Below are 11,629 nucleotides of genomic sequence, written 5' to 3'. Positions count from 1 at the left end.
CTCGCCCCTGCGCGGGGGGATCCCCGCCGCGGGGGGGGGCAGAGCCAGTCCCTGCCGCCGGTGCGGGACCCGGCCCCGCGACCGGGACCGGGCTGGCCGGGGAACCCCGGCCCGGGGCGAAGGGGAGAGGAGGCAGCTGGGGGCTGGGCCGCGCGGGGGCAGTGCGGGAGCGGGAGGCTGCCGCGGGTACGGGGGAAGGCTGGGCCGAACGAGGGGCCGCTGAGGGGGGGCGGCTGTGGGTGAGGGGGCTGCGGAAGGCGCCGCCGAGCGGGGAGCTGGGCCCGGGGATGGGGGGTCGCGGGGAAGATGGGGCCGGCGGGAAGCCGCTGAGGGGAGAGGGGCGGCCCGGAGCGGCGCTGGCGGACGGGGCTGGCCCCGCGTTGCGAAAGCCCCGTAGCGCAGCGCTCCAGCAGCAGCCGCTGCGGGAATTTCCGGGCCCGGGATGGGACTTTCCCAGCCGGCGGCGACCCCCGCGACCGGGCCGCTCGCCCCGCTCCGCCTCCCGCAGCGGCCCCGGGGCTGGGGCAAGCGCGACGGGGGGCGGCCCGCGGGCCCGGCCCCGGGGCGCGGCGGAGTCCCTGCCCCGGCCCGGCAGTGGAGGAGCGCCCGGGGAACCCTGTGCGGCCTGTCGGGGCTGCGCCGGCAGCAACGGGAAGGCCTGGGAGCGGGCAGAGCAGCGCGCCTCCCCTCAGAGGCTGCGCCCCTGCGCAGGTGCTGCGGAGAGCCCTCGGGGCGGCCAGCAGCTCCTGGTCATCAAAACTCGGTCACCGGGTGCAGCTGGTGCCCTCGGGATTGCACGTGGAGGTGGAGCTGATGACAGCAAAACCAGATGCCTGGCACTGAACACCCGGGTGCCTGTCGGCCGTCCTGGAGGTGGATAACTTTTCTATTAGCAGCCTAGAGAGAGAATCTATTAGCCGAGGCTGTAGCAGCTATTGGAGAGGTTACCCTGGTCTTGTATTTTTCGTAGGAGGAGGGAGTGTGAGAAGTTGGACTCATGTATTTTTTTGGATTTGTTTAGTTATGACCACGTTACACTGGTAGAACAGCTTGGGAGGAAAAAATCTTAAGCAAGTACAAAAATAAAGGCCGGATGACATTTGATTATTATACATGTTTATTCTGTGTGTATGCATGCACATGTATAATAATGTATGTGCACGCAGCCTCATTGCAGTAGGTTCAGCACAGTCGCAGATGTTTCTGGACCAAAAAGCACGTCTGTCCGATTATAGAGCAAGTGAAAATCACCACATGCAAGTGGCGGGGGGACAAAAAGAGAAGACTTTAGTCACTGTAATAGGGAGCAACCTGCTGTGTCAGCAGCTGAGCTACTGGTAGGTGTCACAGTAAACAGACATAGCAGTGAAAAATCTGTGTGGAGAAATTCACAGCAATCAGAACCTGATGAAAGAAGATACCAAACTTCAAAGTCGAGACACTCAGTTTCACTGGTAATGGGAAGCCTTGTGGTACTGGTGCATGTGAAACGCAAGATACAATGTTTCAGCCTTTCTCAAAGACAATGGTTGTAAGCTCAAACAAGAGGTTGCAATCAAATAGAAGGAAAACTATTTCCCTGTAAGGGCAATCAAACATTGGAAGTACTTTGAGCAGGAGTTTGGGCTAGAGACCTCCTCAGGTCCCTCCCAACATGAATTATCCTGCGATTCAGTTCAGCTTTTTTGAGGTGGAAAGTCATTATTTTGTCACCTCAATTATGCTAGAAGGGGTTATCCAAAAGGTTAGGAGTCATACATTGAAAATGGTCCATTAGCTTAGCTATTTCTAAAAATATAACTTAATTTTATATATGTAGAAGATCCTGTGTGACAGAAAAGGCTAAAACACTTGCCTAGGGTACAGATCTGTGGTGTATTTGCTATTTCAACTTAATTAATGTAAACGCCCTGTGATTAAGAACAGTGGAAAATCTGTGGAAGCTGAGGGAATACCATTTTTGGCTTTTTACTTGGACAGTTATGTCCTACAACCTTAAGACACTGTTTTTGCTGTGAAGAAAATTAAGTTCCTGCTTTAAAGTGCCCACACTTTATAGTTTTCATATACATTAGTAGGAAAAGTGAAAAAACTACATTGACTTAATTTTATATTTTCAGCATCATTGTGCTACAGTCAGAGTTAAGTCAAAAAATTGGAGCAAGATTACTTTTGCTTGTTGTCAAAATATTTTGTAGAAAAGTACAGTGAAGCCCTAGTAATAGATGAATCTGTTTGGTTTCCTGCCAGTTCAAATAGCAAACTGCAAGTAAACTTAAAAATCCCTTGTCTGCAGATAGGGCAGCGATGTCCTCAGACTAAACATCAGGGAATTTAGTTACTTATCAGAAAGAATACTTTATAATACAGTTATATTTGTAATTGTATCAGTATATTAAAATGAAGGATTGCAACTGATGACTGAATATTTGATATGAATAGTTCCTTGCATAAAGCCTGCACTCCCCCGAGGAAAACACCATTGTCTTAAGGGAAATTCAACCTGCGTAAGTCTTGAGTAAGAAACGGATCCCGTATGTTCTCGGGAATGCCCTTAGATGACTGTTTCCTTTTGCCAGTTCTGAAATACAGAGGAATTCCTGGGAATTCGGTAAAAGAAGCTGGTGCCAAAGGATGAGTCACATCTTGAGACAAGTTTTTTAGTGTACCTGGCTTTTCCTGGATTGCCTCTTGCGTGCTGTTCAGCAGTTTTGCTGACAGAACAGCTGGCCTATGGAGTAGCATGTTTGTCTTTTTTCAGTTTTAGACAAACAAATTAAGGCTTACTAAGTCCAGTAGTTCCGGTCAGCAAATAATTGCACGAACAACAGATATGCTCTGCACTACTTTATATAAGGAAAAAGCTATTTTCCATACCTTACTGGTCTCAAGTTGAAATACAAGGTGAAGTTCATTTTAACTCTTTCTCAGCATAGGGTGTAACAGGATATTAAAGTCACGTCAGAAAAATTTAATCTCAAATCAGATTTTGTTAAAGAAATATTGACAGTTACTTTAAGTAATTCTATGCACATTACAACCAACTGTTAGAATGCATGAGAAGTGTCATACAGTGTATGAACAAAAGTGATAACTACCTAGAAATAAAAAGGAGATGAAGCAGATCTTAGGAAACCAGGAGGAAAGGAAGGTGAACAATATAGTTAGATGAAGTATGCACAGACGTATATTTAAAAATTAATTTTAAAGCATGAGTTATTTTTAGAGCTGATAAGAATAATTCCTCTGGATGTAGTAGTTACACTTCTGTAACATTAGTGCAAATCATAAGAGTCTCTATATTTAAAAGCGTAATTCTGTGTGGACAAGGTTATAAAACATGGGGGTGGGAGGTTGTCTGTCATTCTTCCAAATAGTGACGTAGGTTCAATTTGCAAGAAACTGTATTTTTAACTTGTGAACTCGAGGCATTGTTCAGTCAATCAAGCTGTGGTTTTCCCCATTGTCTTAAGTCGCCACTAATTATCCTGGTGGGTAAATTATGACCTAATGATGCCTTGAGCTGATTTACCTAAGCAGAACTGATGAGAAATTAGTGATTAGTTAGGTAATTCTCTTGCTGCTGTAGGCTAAAATATTCAATAGCAGTTCACATTTCCTTTGATGTTGATTTTGCAGTGCAAGAGGGAGTAAAAACCTGTAATGGTTTATTTTCCCCAGTTAAATCATCTGATACACTCACTGCTACAAAAGATACCTGTCTTAGAGCTCTATGTGCATGTAAGAATCTGATTTTCATGGTGAACAAATAGAATGTCAGTGTTTTAGTGACTCACAGATTAACAATAATTACAAGATGCGGCCATGTTTACACTTCTTATGTGGGAAGGGATAAACATCCTTTGTACGCTTTACTGTATTGGATGTTCTGATAATATAATGTTCTACATATTTTGCAGTTGGAATGGCAGACTCATTGAGGGGTTGGCTTGAGGGCATTCAGTATTCCTGAAACTAGCTGAACTCATTGCTATGACACATGTATGTAGCCACCTCTCTGCACTGAGACTCTGATTTGGATCTTTCATTCTTGTTTTCTGTTTATACACTTAACAATACTTCAGTGTAGTTAGGAAATTTGGAATGGTTTTTGTTTATTTCTAATGTAGGCTTTTCCACACATTTTTTTTCACAGTTTGAGTTTTGGAGGATGTCAAAACCAAAAAGTGTTTTGATGCTTAGGGTAGAGTCCCAGGACCTTGGTTTCTGAATCACAGCAAGGCTGAAAACCAGGATGAAGAGCCACGACACTGGTGAGATCGAAAGCAATCCTTTTGCTTTTCCCCAGGAAGTGTTTCTTTTACATTTATTTGGACTAAGATGGTTCAGTCTCAGCTGGCCACACCGTTTCGGACACCGGCCGGGACGCTGCTGGCCTCCTGGGCCACCTGGGCACGCTGGGGGCTCATGCCCAGCCGCTGCCGCCCAGCCCCCCCGGGCCCTGTCCCGCCGGGCAGTTCCCAGCCCCCTGCCCCCAGCCCGCAGCTGCCGGGGGCTGGTGTGACCCAGGGGCAGGGCCCGGCGCTCAGCCCTGGGGACCCCCACACCACCGGCCCCGGCCCCTCGGCCCGGCCTGCCCGGAGCCCCCCGCAGAGCCCCCTGCCCCCGGCACAGCCACGCTCCCCCCGGCTTGGTGCCATCTGCAAACTGGCCGCGGGTGCACTCGATCCCCTCGCCCACATCATCCATAAAGGCATGAGACAGGACTGGCCCCGGCGCTGGGCCCTGGGGACACCCCTGTGACCGGCCACCGGCGGGCGGTAGCTCCATTCCCCACCGCGCTTTGGGCTCGGCCACCCGGCCAGCTCCTAGCCCAGCACAGAGCGCGGCACCCAAGCCATGAGCAGCCAGTTTCTCCAGGAGATGCTGTGGGAGGTGGTGTCAAAGGCTTTACTAAGGTCCAGGTAGACACCACCCATGGCCTTTCCCGCATCCAGTAGGTGGCTCACCATATCATAGAAAGAGATCAGTTTTGTCAAGCAGGATCTGCCTTTCATGAACCCGTGCTGGCTGGTCCTGATCCCCTGGTTGTCCTGCACATGCCACATGATGGCACTCAGGCTGACCTGCTCCCTGGCACCTGTAGTTCCCCTGATCCTCCTTCCTGCCCTTCTCGTAGGTGGTGTCACACTGGCTGACTTCCAGTCTTCTGGGACCTCCCTAGTGAGCCCGGGCTGTTGGTAAATGATGGAGAGCACCTTGGTGAGCTCCTCTGCCAGCTCCCTCCATACCCTTTGGGTGAATCCTATCTGGCCCCACAGACCTGTGCGTGTCTGAGTGGAGCAGCAGGTCACTGACAGTTTCCTCCTGGGCTGTGGGGACTTCATTCTGCTCCTCGTCCCTGTCTTCTGGCTCAGGGAGCTGAGTAACCTGAGGGTGACGGGTCTTACTATTAAAGGCTGAGGCAAAGGCAGCATGGAGTACCTCAGCCTTTTCCTCATCCTGTGTGGCAATGTTCCCCCCTGCATCCAGTAAAGCATGCAGATTGTCCTTGGCCCTTCTTTTGTTTCTAGTGTATTTGTGAAAACATTTTTTGTTATCTTTTATGGCAGTGGCCAGCCTGAGTTCTAGCTGGGTTTTCACCTCTCTTATCGTCACCCTGCATAGCCTCACAACATCCTTATATTCCTCCAGAGCTGTCTGCCACTTCTTCCAAAGGTGGTAAACTCTCCTTTTTTCCCTTGTAACTCTTATGCCTTGTAACTCTTCAGTGCTTTAGACCCTTGCTGCAATTCACCTTCCTGTGCAGGCTTGCTGGTCCTGTACTGGGTATCCCCCCTGAAGTGTTTAGCTATTTCTGGCCCTGTTTTTTCTGGATATTTTTACATTTTGCAGTTTCTCTTTTGTTTTTCCATGGTACAATAGTACCAGTTCAGTGTGTCTGTCCTTGCAGACTGCAATTTATTTTTGTTGCTGATGTTGTCTCTTGATTTGAGAAGTTCCGAGTAGTATACTTGGTCCTTTAGGAAACTATCATGAGATAACTGATTTTTGAGCTGTAGTTTTATTTACAGGAATATAAAAGGCTCTGTGTTCATTGAACACAGGTTATTGGCAACTAGAGACAAGTTTTCATACTGACAGGCTTAGACCGCTGCAGCTACCACTCCTACTTAGAAGCAAGTTGCTTCTTTGAGATTGTAGTTTATAAATCTTAGGGGTTTGCCCATGTCTAGTCCTGGTAAGCAGTGCAGGATACGCTGGCTTGTATTTGTCATAGGACATTGTTAACCTAACAACTGATGCTTTGAAATACTCCAGACAAACCTTTTTGGGGTTGCAGGAAGCACTCCTGGACTCTGACATTCTTAACGTATATATCCATATTACAGATTCTTTGGGGATTCTATATATAGTGATTGAATTTTCTGCTTTGATTAATACAGAGTGCTGTGAATTTCCTGGTTTCTATTATTCATCTTTCCTCAAAGCCCAGACAGTTTTAAAGCTAAACTTGGAGGGAAGCAGTATAAAATTACTGAGTATGACTAAATGCCAGGCATTCAGTTGTAAGAGTGGAAACAAGAGGCTGCAGGTGGAAACCTAATTGTTTATGGATTTATTTTATACATTAATATTGTGTAATAAACCTTCCTAATGCAGGCTCCATGGTGCCTTAGATCCAGACCACTCATTCTAACTAGAACAAAATCAGTTTACACATTTCTGTTCTTTAGCTTTTCTGACCTAGAGAGCAAACAGACCATTGGAGTTTGATTAGAGAAATGTTTGATATAAATGGGTTGGGTTTTAAATATTTGTTTTAAAAAGATGATTGGGAAAGGTAATTTTCTAAGCCTATTGGGAACATCAAAAGAATTTGTAGTCAAGTAGAAAATCTGTACATAAATCAGGGAAAAAGAAATATTGGCCATTTCTTAGCATGGTACTAGATGGTGAAACAGTTTTCAGGACTAGAAAGTTGAAGAAAGGTTGGGAGGAATTAATGAAATAGAACAAGAAAGTGGAAGTTTCCTTGTACGCCATTTACTCCCTTCCCACACACCATGCCATTTCCACATAAATAACAACATTTACCAACATTCTGATTAGCATCTGGTTGAGAGGTAAGAAACAGCATGGTAGTGTTCTTCTGGAGGTCCATCTATAAAGCAGAAAATTCATCAATCATCCTGGAAGGACAGGGAAAAGCAGTTTTCAGCTGAATTTCATTAATGTATTCTTTTGTAGACTGACATGAAGAAATAATGCCATATAGATACCAGATGCTGAAAACTTCAGCTCTTGTTTGAATATATTTTTGTTATAAGCAAGAGTAAGCATGTTCTTAATAGTAGAAGCGTTGTCCATCACACTTGAAGCAGACGTGCATTATGATACTTTCTGCTCTCAAACAGAATTCATGGAACATGAAAAAATAGTATTTCTGAGGAGTCTGGGTACCAGTATCTGTTCAGCCTTAGCACAACAAATGAGTCTAAAGTAGACATGCAGATATGTGTGGATTATAGAAGTTTAAATCAGGAAACCGTAAGAAGAAATAACATTTGCTGAAACTGGTAACTCCTGAAAAAAAGCCACCACGGCTATTTTTCATGGCTAAATTTGTCTGAGACACCACCAAGTGGCACAGGAACTTACACTTCTGGTACAGTGCAATATGCCTGTTTCAACAAGAATAAATCTTTTTGGCTCTAAATGAAGTGCTTTCTCCATTTAATTATGTCATATTTATGCAATATGTTGTGATTTTTGCTGGGCTATTGTATATTTTGGGGCAGATGACTGTTTATTTGTCAAAATAATTATACTGTCTTTTTGCCCTAAGCTGTAGAGGAGGGACTGCAGGGAATCCTGGATGTATGGTTTTGATTAAATATTCTGATGAGAACTACAAATATATTTAACTGAACAAATAGAGAGGCCACCATCTAGTGGAGTGAGTTTGAGAACAGAATTTGAGAATTGATTTACACTGATTTCTAGTGTCTCTTCCCTTGAGTTTGCTGCTTGACTTTGACAAAGTCTTGTAACATCTTAGTTTGCTTTGCCATTTGAACCTTGCAGTAATGATAATAGTGACTTGTTGCAGATGGTTGAAAAAGGCTGCAGAATATGAAGTATTTGGTCCGTGGAATTAAGTTCATACTCAGTTTTCACTTATCCTTAATTTTTTGCCAACATAAAGTTTTTACTTAAAACTAGTTAACAGAATGACATCGGTATCTGACCTATTATGACTTCTCTGTTGATACTCTTATCTGCTTATGACTGAAATGCTTAGAAGTCAGCTGTGAGAAAGTTAACTATGTTAGGCCTTGCATAAACAAAATAATAAATGATCTCTACACTGGAATACTCTACATACTGGCTTCTTTGGGAGCTAGTCTTACGTCAGTCATATTTAGTATAACTGTGACATTCCAGTTCAAGTGTGTGCAAATACACCAACACCTTTAAAAGCACTAGTTTCAGAAATACCGGTTTTGAACTTTAAGGATTTCCACCAGTCATGGTTTTCATGTAACTGACTTAAGAAATATTCCTGTTACTGAAATTACACCTTTTTAACAAACTTAAAGATGTTGTTACAAGACAGGTATGGCTTGGAGTGAGAGACTTTTTGTTAGATCCTCTGATACAGCTGGAAAAAACCAGACCTTTTGAGACCATCTCTCCTTCCTCAGATTAGTTGGTCTGTCTCTCCCTACAAACTTTGCTGCTATTGTATCCACAGACTATTTATTACATTTGCAGCATCACTGCTGAGACTTATAGATAAAACAGCTTTTTGTAGTAGGGTTTATTATCTGATTTCTGAAACGACGGGGATGGCCATTAGCTTACCCAACAGCTTTAAAAAATGAAACACAATCTGCCCCATCTCTTATTTCCTGTGAGCTATCCAGGAAGTGTCTCAGAATGAAAGACAAGCTATGAATTTGCCAGACTGGTCCATAGTTCTTTCCTGTAGGCAAAAATACAGTTTTCCTGTAAACCTAAAGGAAGTGGAGTGAAGGAGTTCATTTGTGCGATAATGAGAGTAGCTAAATGATTGATTAGTAGTTGAGGAAGAAAATGTGCTTTGGGCGTTATTGATTTTCAGAGGTACTAGAGGAGTGTGGTGGGCTGACCCCAACTGGCAGGTAAGCCCCTACCCAGCCACTCACTCGCTCCACTCCTCAGCAGGACCAGGGAGAGAATCAGAAGGGCAGATGCAAGAAAAACCTGTGGGCTGAGGTAAGGACAGTGTAATAAGGGAAGAGGAAAAAAAGAAAAAGAAACCACACAAGTGATGCCAAGGCAGTCATTCATCACCTCCCACCCGCAGACCGACGGCCAGCCAGCCTCTGAGCAATGGCTGCTTTTGACACACCACCCACCTCCAGTTTTATTGCTGATCATGGTATATAGTATGGACAGTCCCTTTGGCCAGTTGGAGTCAGCTGTCCTGGCTGTGTCCCCTCCCAACCTCCTGCCCACCCCTGACCTGCTCCTTAGAGGTGCAGAGTGAGAAGCAGAGAAAGGCTTGGTGCTGTGCAAGCAGTGTTCAGCAACAGCTAAACCGCTGGTCTGTTGTCAGCACTGGTTTGGTCACAAATCTAAACCACAGCACTGTAAGGGCTGCTGTGAAGAAAATCCATCCTAACCAGACCCAGTCCAAGAAGTAAGTGGCAAAGTGTCATTCCAAAGAAGAGGTTGGGAGGACACCAGTGTTTTATAGCATTTACATGGCTCTTGCAGTTTTCATTTAACAGAAGCAGGCAAGGATTTTTTCCACTGTTTCGGAATGAGGAATCCTGAAGCAGTGAGATACCAAAATTTGTTCAAAGTTGCATGAAACATCAAAAGACTATGAGCTGAAGAAGCATAAAATGTTTGAGCTAGGAAACACTGAAAAGACTTTGGAAAAAAGTACAAATACACAGGCAATTTCATAGATGTAATGTCTGATAATAATAGGACCAGAATTCATTTATGACTACTGCTAATAGAAAAAATGGTGGTTAGAATAGTTAGAAAGTGGAATTTGTTTGTTTCCCAGGTTTACTCATGGATTAACGTCAATCTAGACTAACAGATTACAACTGAAAGACTTTTTCCAGCCTCTCCTTTTCCCATCTTCATTAATAATGTCTCCAACCTCAGAAAAATTCTCAGAAGTATGTTTCCTGCAGGGCAATATAAGCCAAATGGAACCAGTCTTTCCCAGAGCAGCATCTTCAAAATTTACCGGCATATCGCCATAACAACTATGGGATGTTTTTGCCACAAGGGAGCAAGATACCTGTCATGTCAGCGGCCTTTCTGTATCTCTTCTGGCAGAGCACATGACATTCAAAATAATGTTATCCCCGGGGTGATCCCTATGTATTTATTCCTGCAGCCGTCTGTATGTGGGATTGCAGAAGAGGGATTCAATAAACTGGGGCAGAGGCGAACGAAGTTGAGAAACTGGCCTTCATGTGCATTGTGTGAGAGCCACTGTGATAAAAGGGCTTTCCTGGCTGCTTTGGGTGGGGAGCGGTTTGAGAGTCTTGTGCTCCTTCAGGTGCCCCATTTTGGAAAGAAGAGATGCTTTTGCATGGAGCAGTGAAGTGCTGTCCCAGTTTGTTGTGCAGCTCACGAGCCCCATGCTGCCCGTTCAGCATGGGGCTGGTCTGTCCTGGGGTGCTGCAGGGACCGCCTGGAATTTCATGGACTGTTCCTCACCAGCGCACAAATGCTGTCACCCTTGCCAGGAGTCAGCCTGATGCTGAGTTGGTCCATATCTGTCTTGCTACAGCTTAGTCTTACAAAGAAACCTGGTGTCTGCAGGGTTCATGAGGGCAGATAGTGGAAAAGGGCCCCGCCAGCCTCTCCGAATCTCTCTGCCTCTTTCCTTGTGTACAGAGGCGTATGCAGGTGTGGAGATGGATAATGTCCACAATTCTCCCCCAGCCCTCTGGGAGTGTCAGCCTTGCAGTGACTATGCCTCATTTGGCTTGTCCATAGGCTGGATAGGTTTAGCTGAGTACATTATGAGATGTGGTGGAGCTAAGTGGTAGAATGGGGAAGCGATGCCTTTCTCAAAGTGTTGCATGCTCAGTATGATGAGAAGTGGCAAAAGCGTGTTAGTACTGTTACTTCAGAAGGGTGATGCTGAGTAATTTGAATAAATGTCTGCCATTTATGGTTCTTGATTTCAAATCTGTGTGAGAGGCGTAGTTCATTTTCCTGGCATGTGCATCACTTTTGAAAGTAAGATGAAGTTATTTGATTCTTGCAGAAGATAAGATGGGAAGATGTGTGCATGTAGCAACTGGTATGGAAGCAAATTGGAAAATACCTGCACCGCTTGTGTTTGATGCAAATACATGCTCTTGGCTGGTGGTGATCCAAAGCGTGATGTAGTTGGCTAATATGCAGAAGCCATCTTGCCATTTACATGGAGCAAACCCTTCAAAAAGTCTGTTTTTTCAATATTTTTCCTCCTTCACTGAAGTGGAGAAAATGACCCAGCTACCCTGTGGAGGCTTGTAGTGAGGGGGGTCGTAAGGAAAGGTGCTGAGCCTCACCCATCTTTCATCTGTGAAATCAGGCTGGCAGATTGCCCTGCTTCCCAGGCCGCGTGGTGCAACATCCGAGCATTGGATGGGTCATATGA

The 11,629-nt window shown here is 45.2% G+C and overlaps 1 protein-coding gene across 4 annotated transcripts in view; it reads left to right on the top strand.

The window, feature by feature from the left end:
* The window catches only part of SH3BP2 (SH3 domain binding protein 2), a 93,909-nt gene that overhangs the window by 338 nt on the left and 81,942 nt on the right, over positions 1-11,629 (top strand). The window contains exons 1-2 of one of the 4 annotated variants that reach the window (XM_037386236.1): positions 87-186; positions 4,157-4,274. The exons of 1 other annotated variant lie outside the window; for it this stretch is intronic. The gene's annotated coding sequence lies outside the window, so the exon portion shown is untranslated. Of the gene's footprint in view, positions 1-86; positions 187-660; positions 874-4,156; positions 4,275-11,629 lie in introns of those variants that run through there. 2 more of the 4 variants (XM_037386221.1, XM_037386227.1) reach the window with 2 other exon arrangements.

Source organism: Falco rusticolus, chromosome 1 (genome assembly GCF_015220075.1).
Source record: "Falco rusticolus isolate bFalRus1 chromosome 1, bFalRus1.pri, whole genome shotgun sequence".
Lineage (NCBI taxonomy): Eukaryota > Metazoa > Chordata > Aves > Falconiformes > Falconidae > Falco > Falco rusticolus.
The sequence above is the reverse complement of the archived record's forward strand: the minus strand, read 5'-3'. Positions and strand labels throughout refer to the sequence as shown.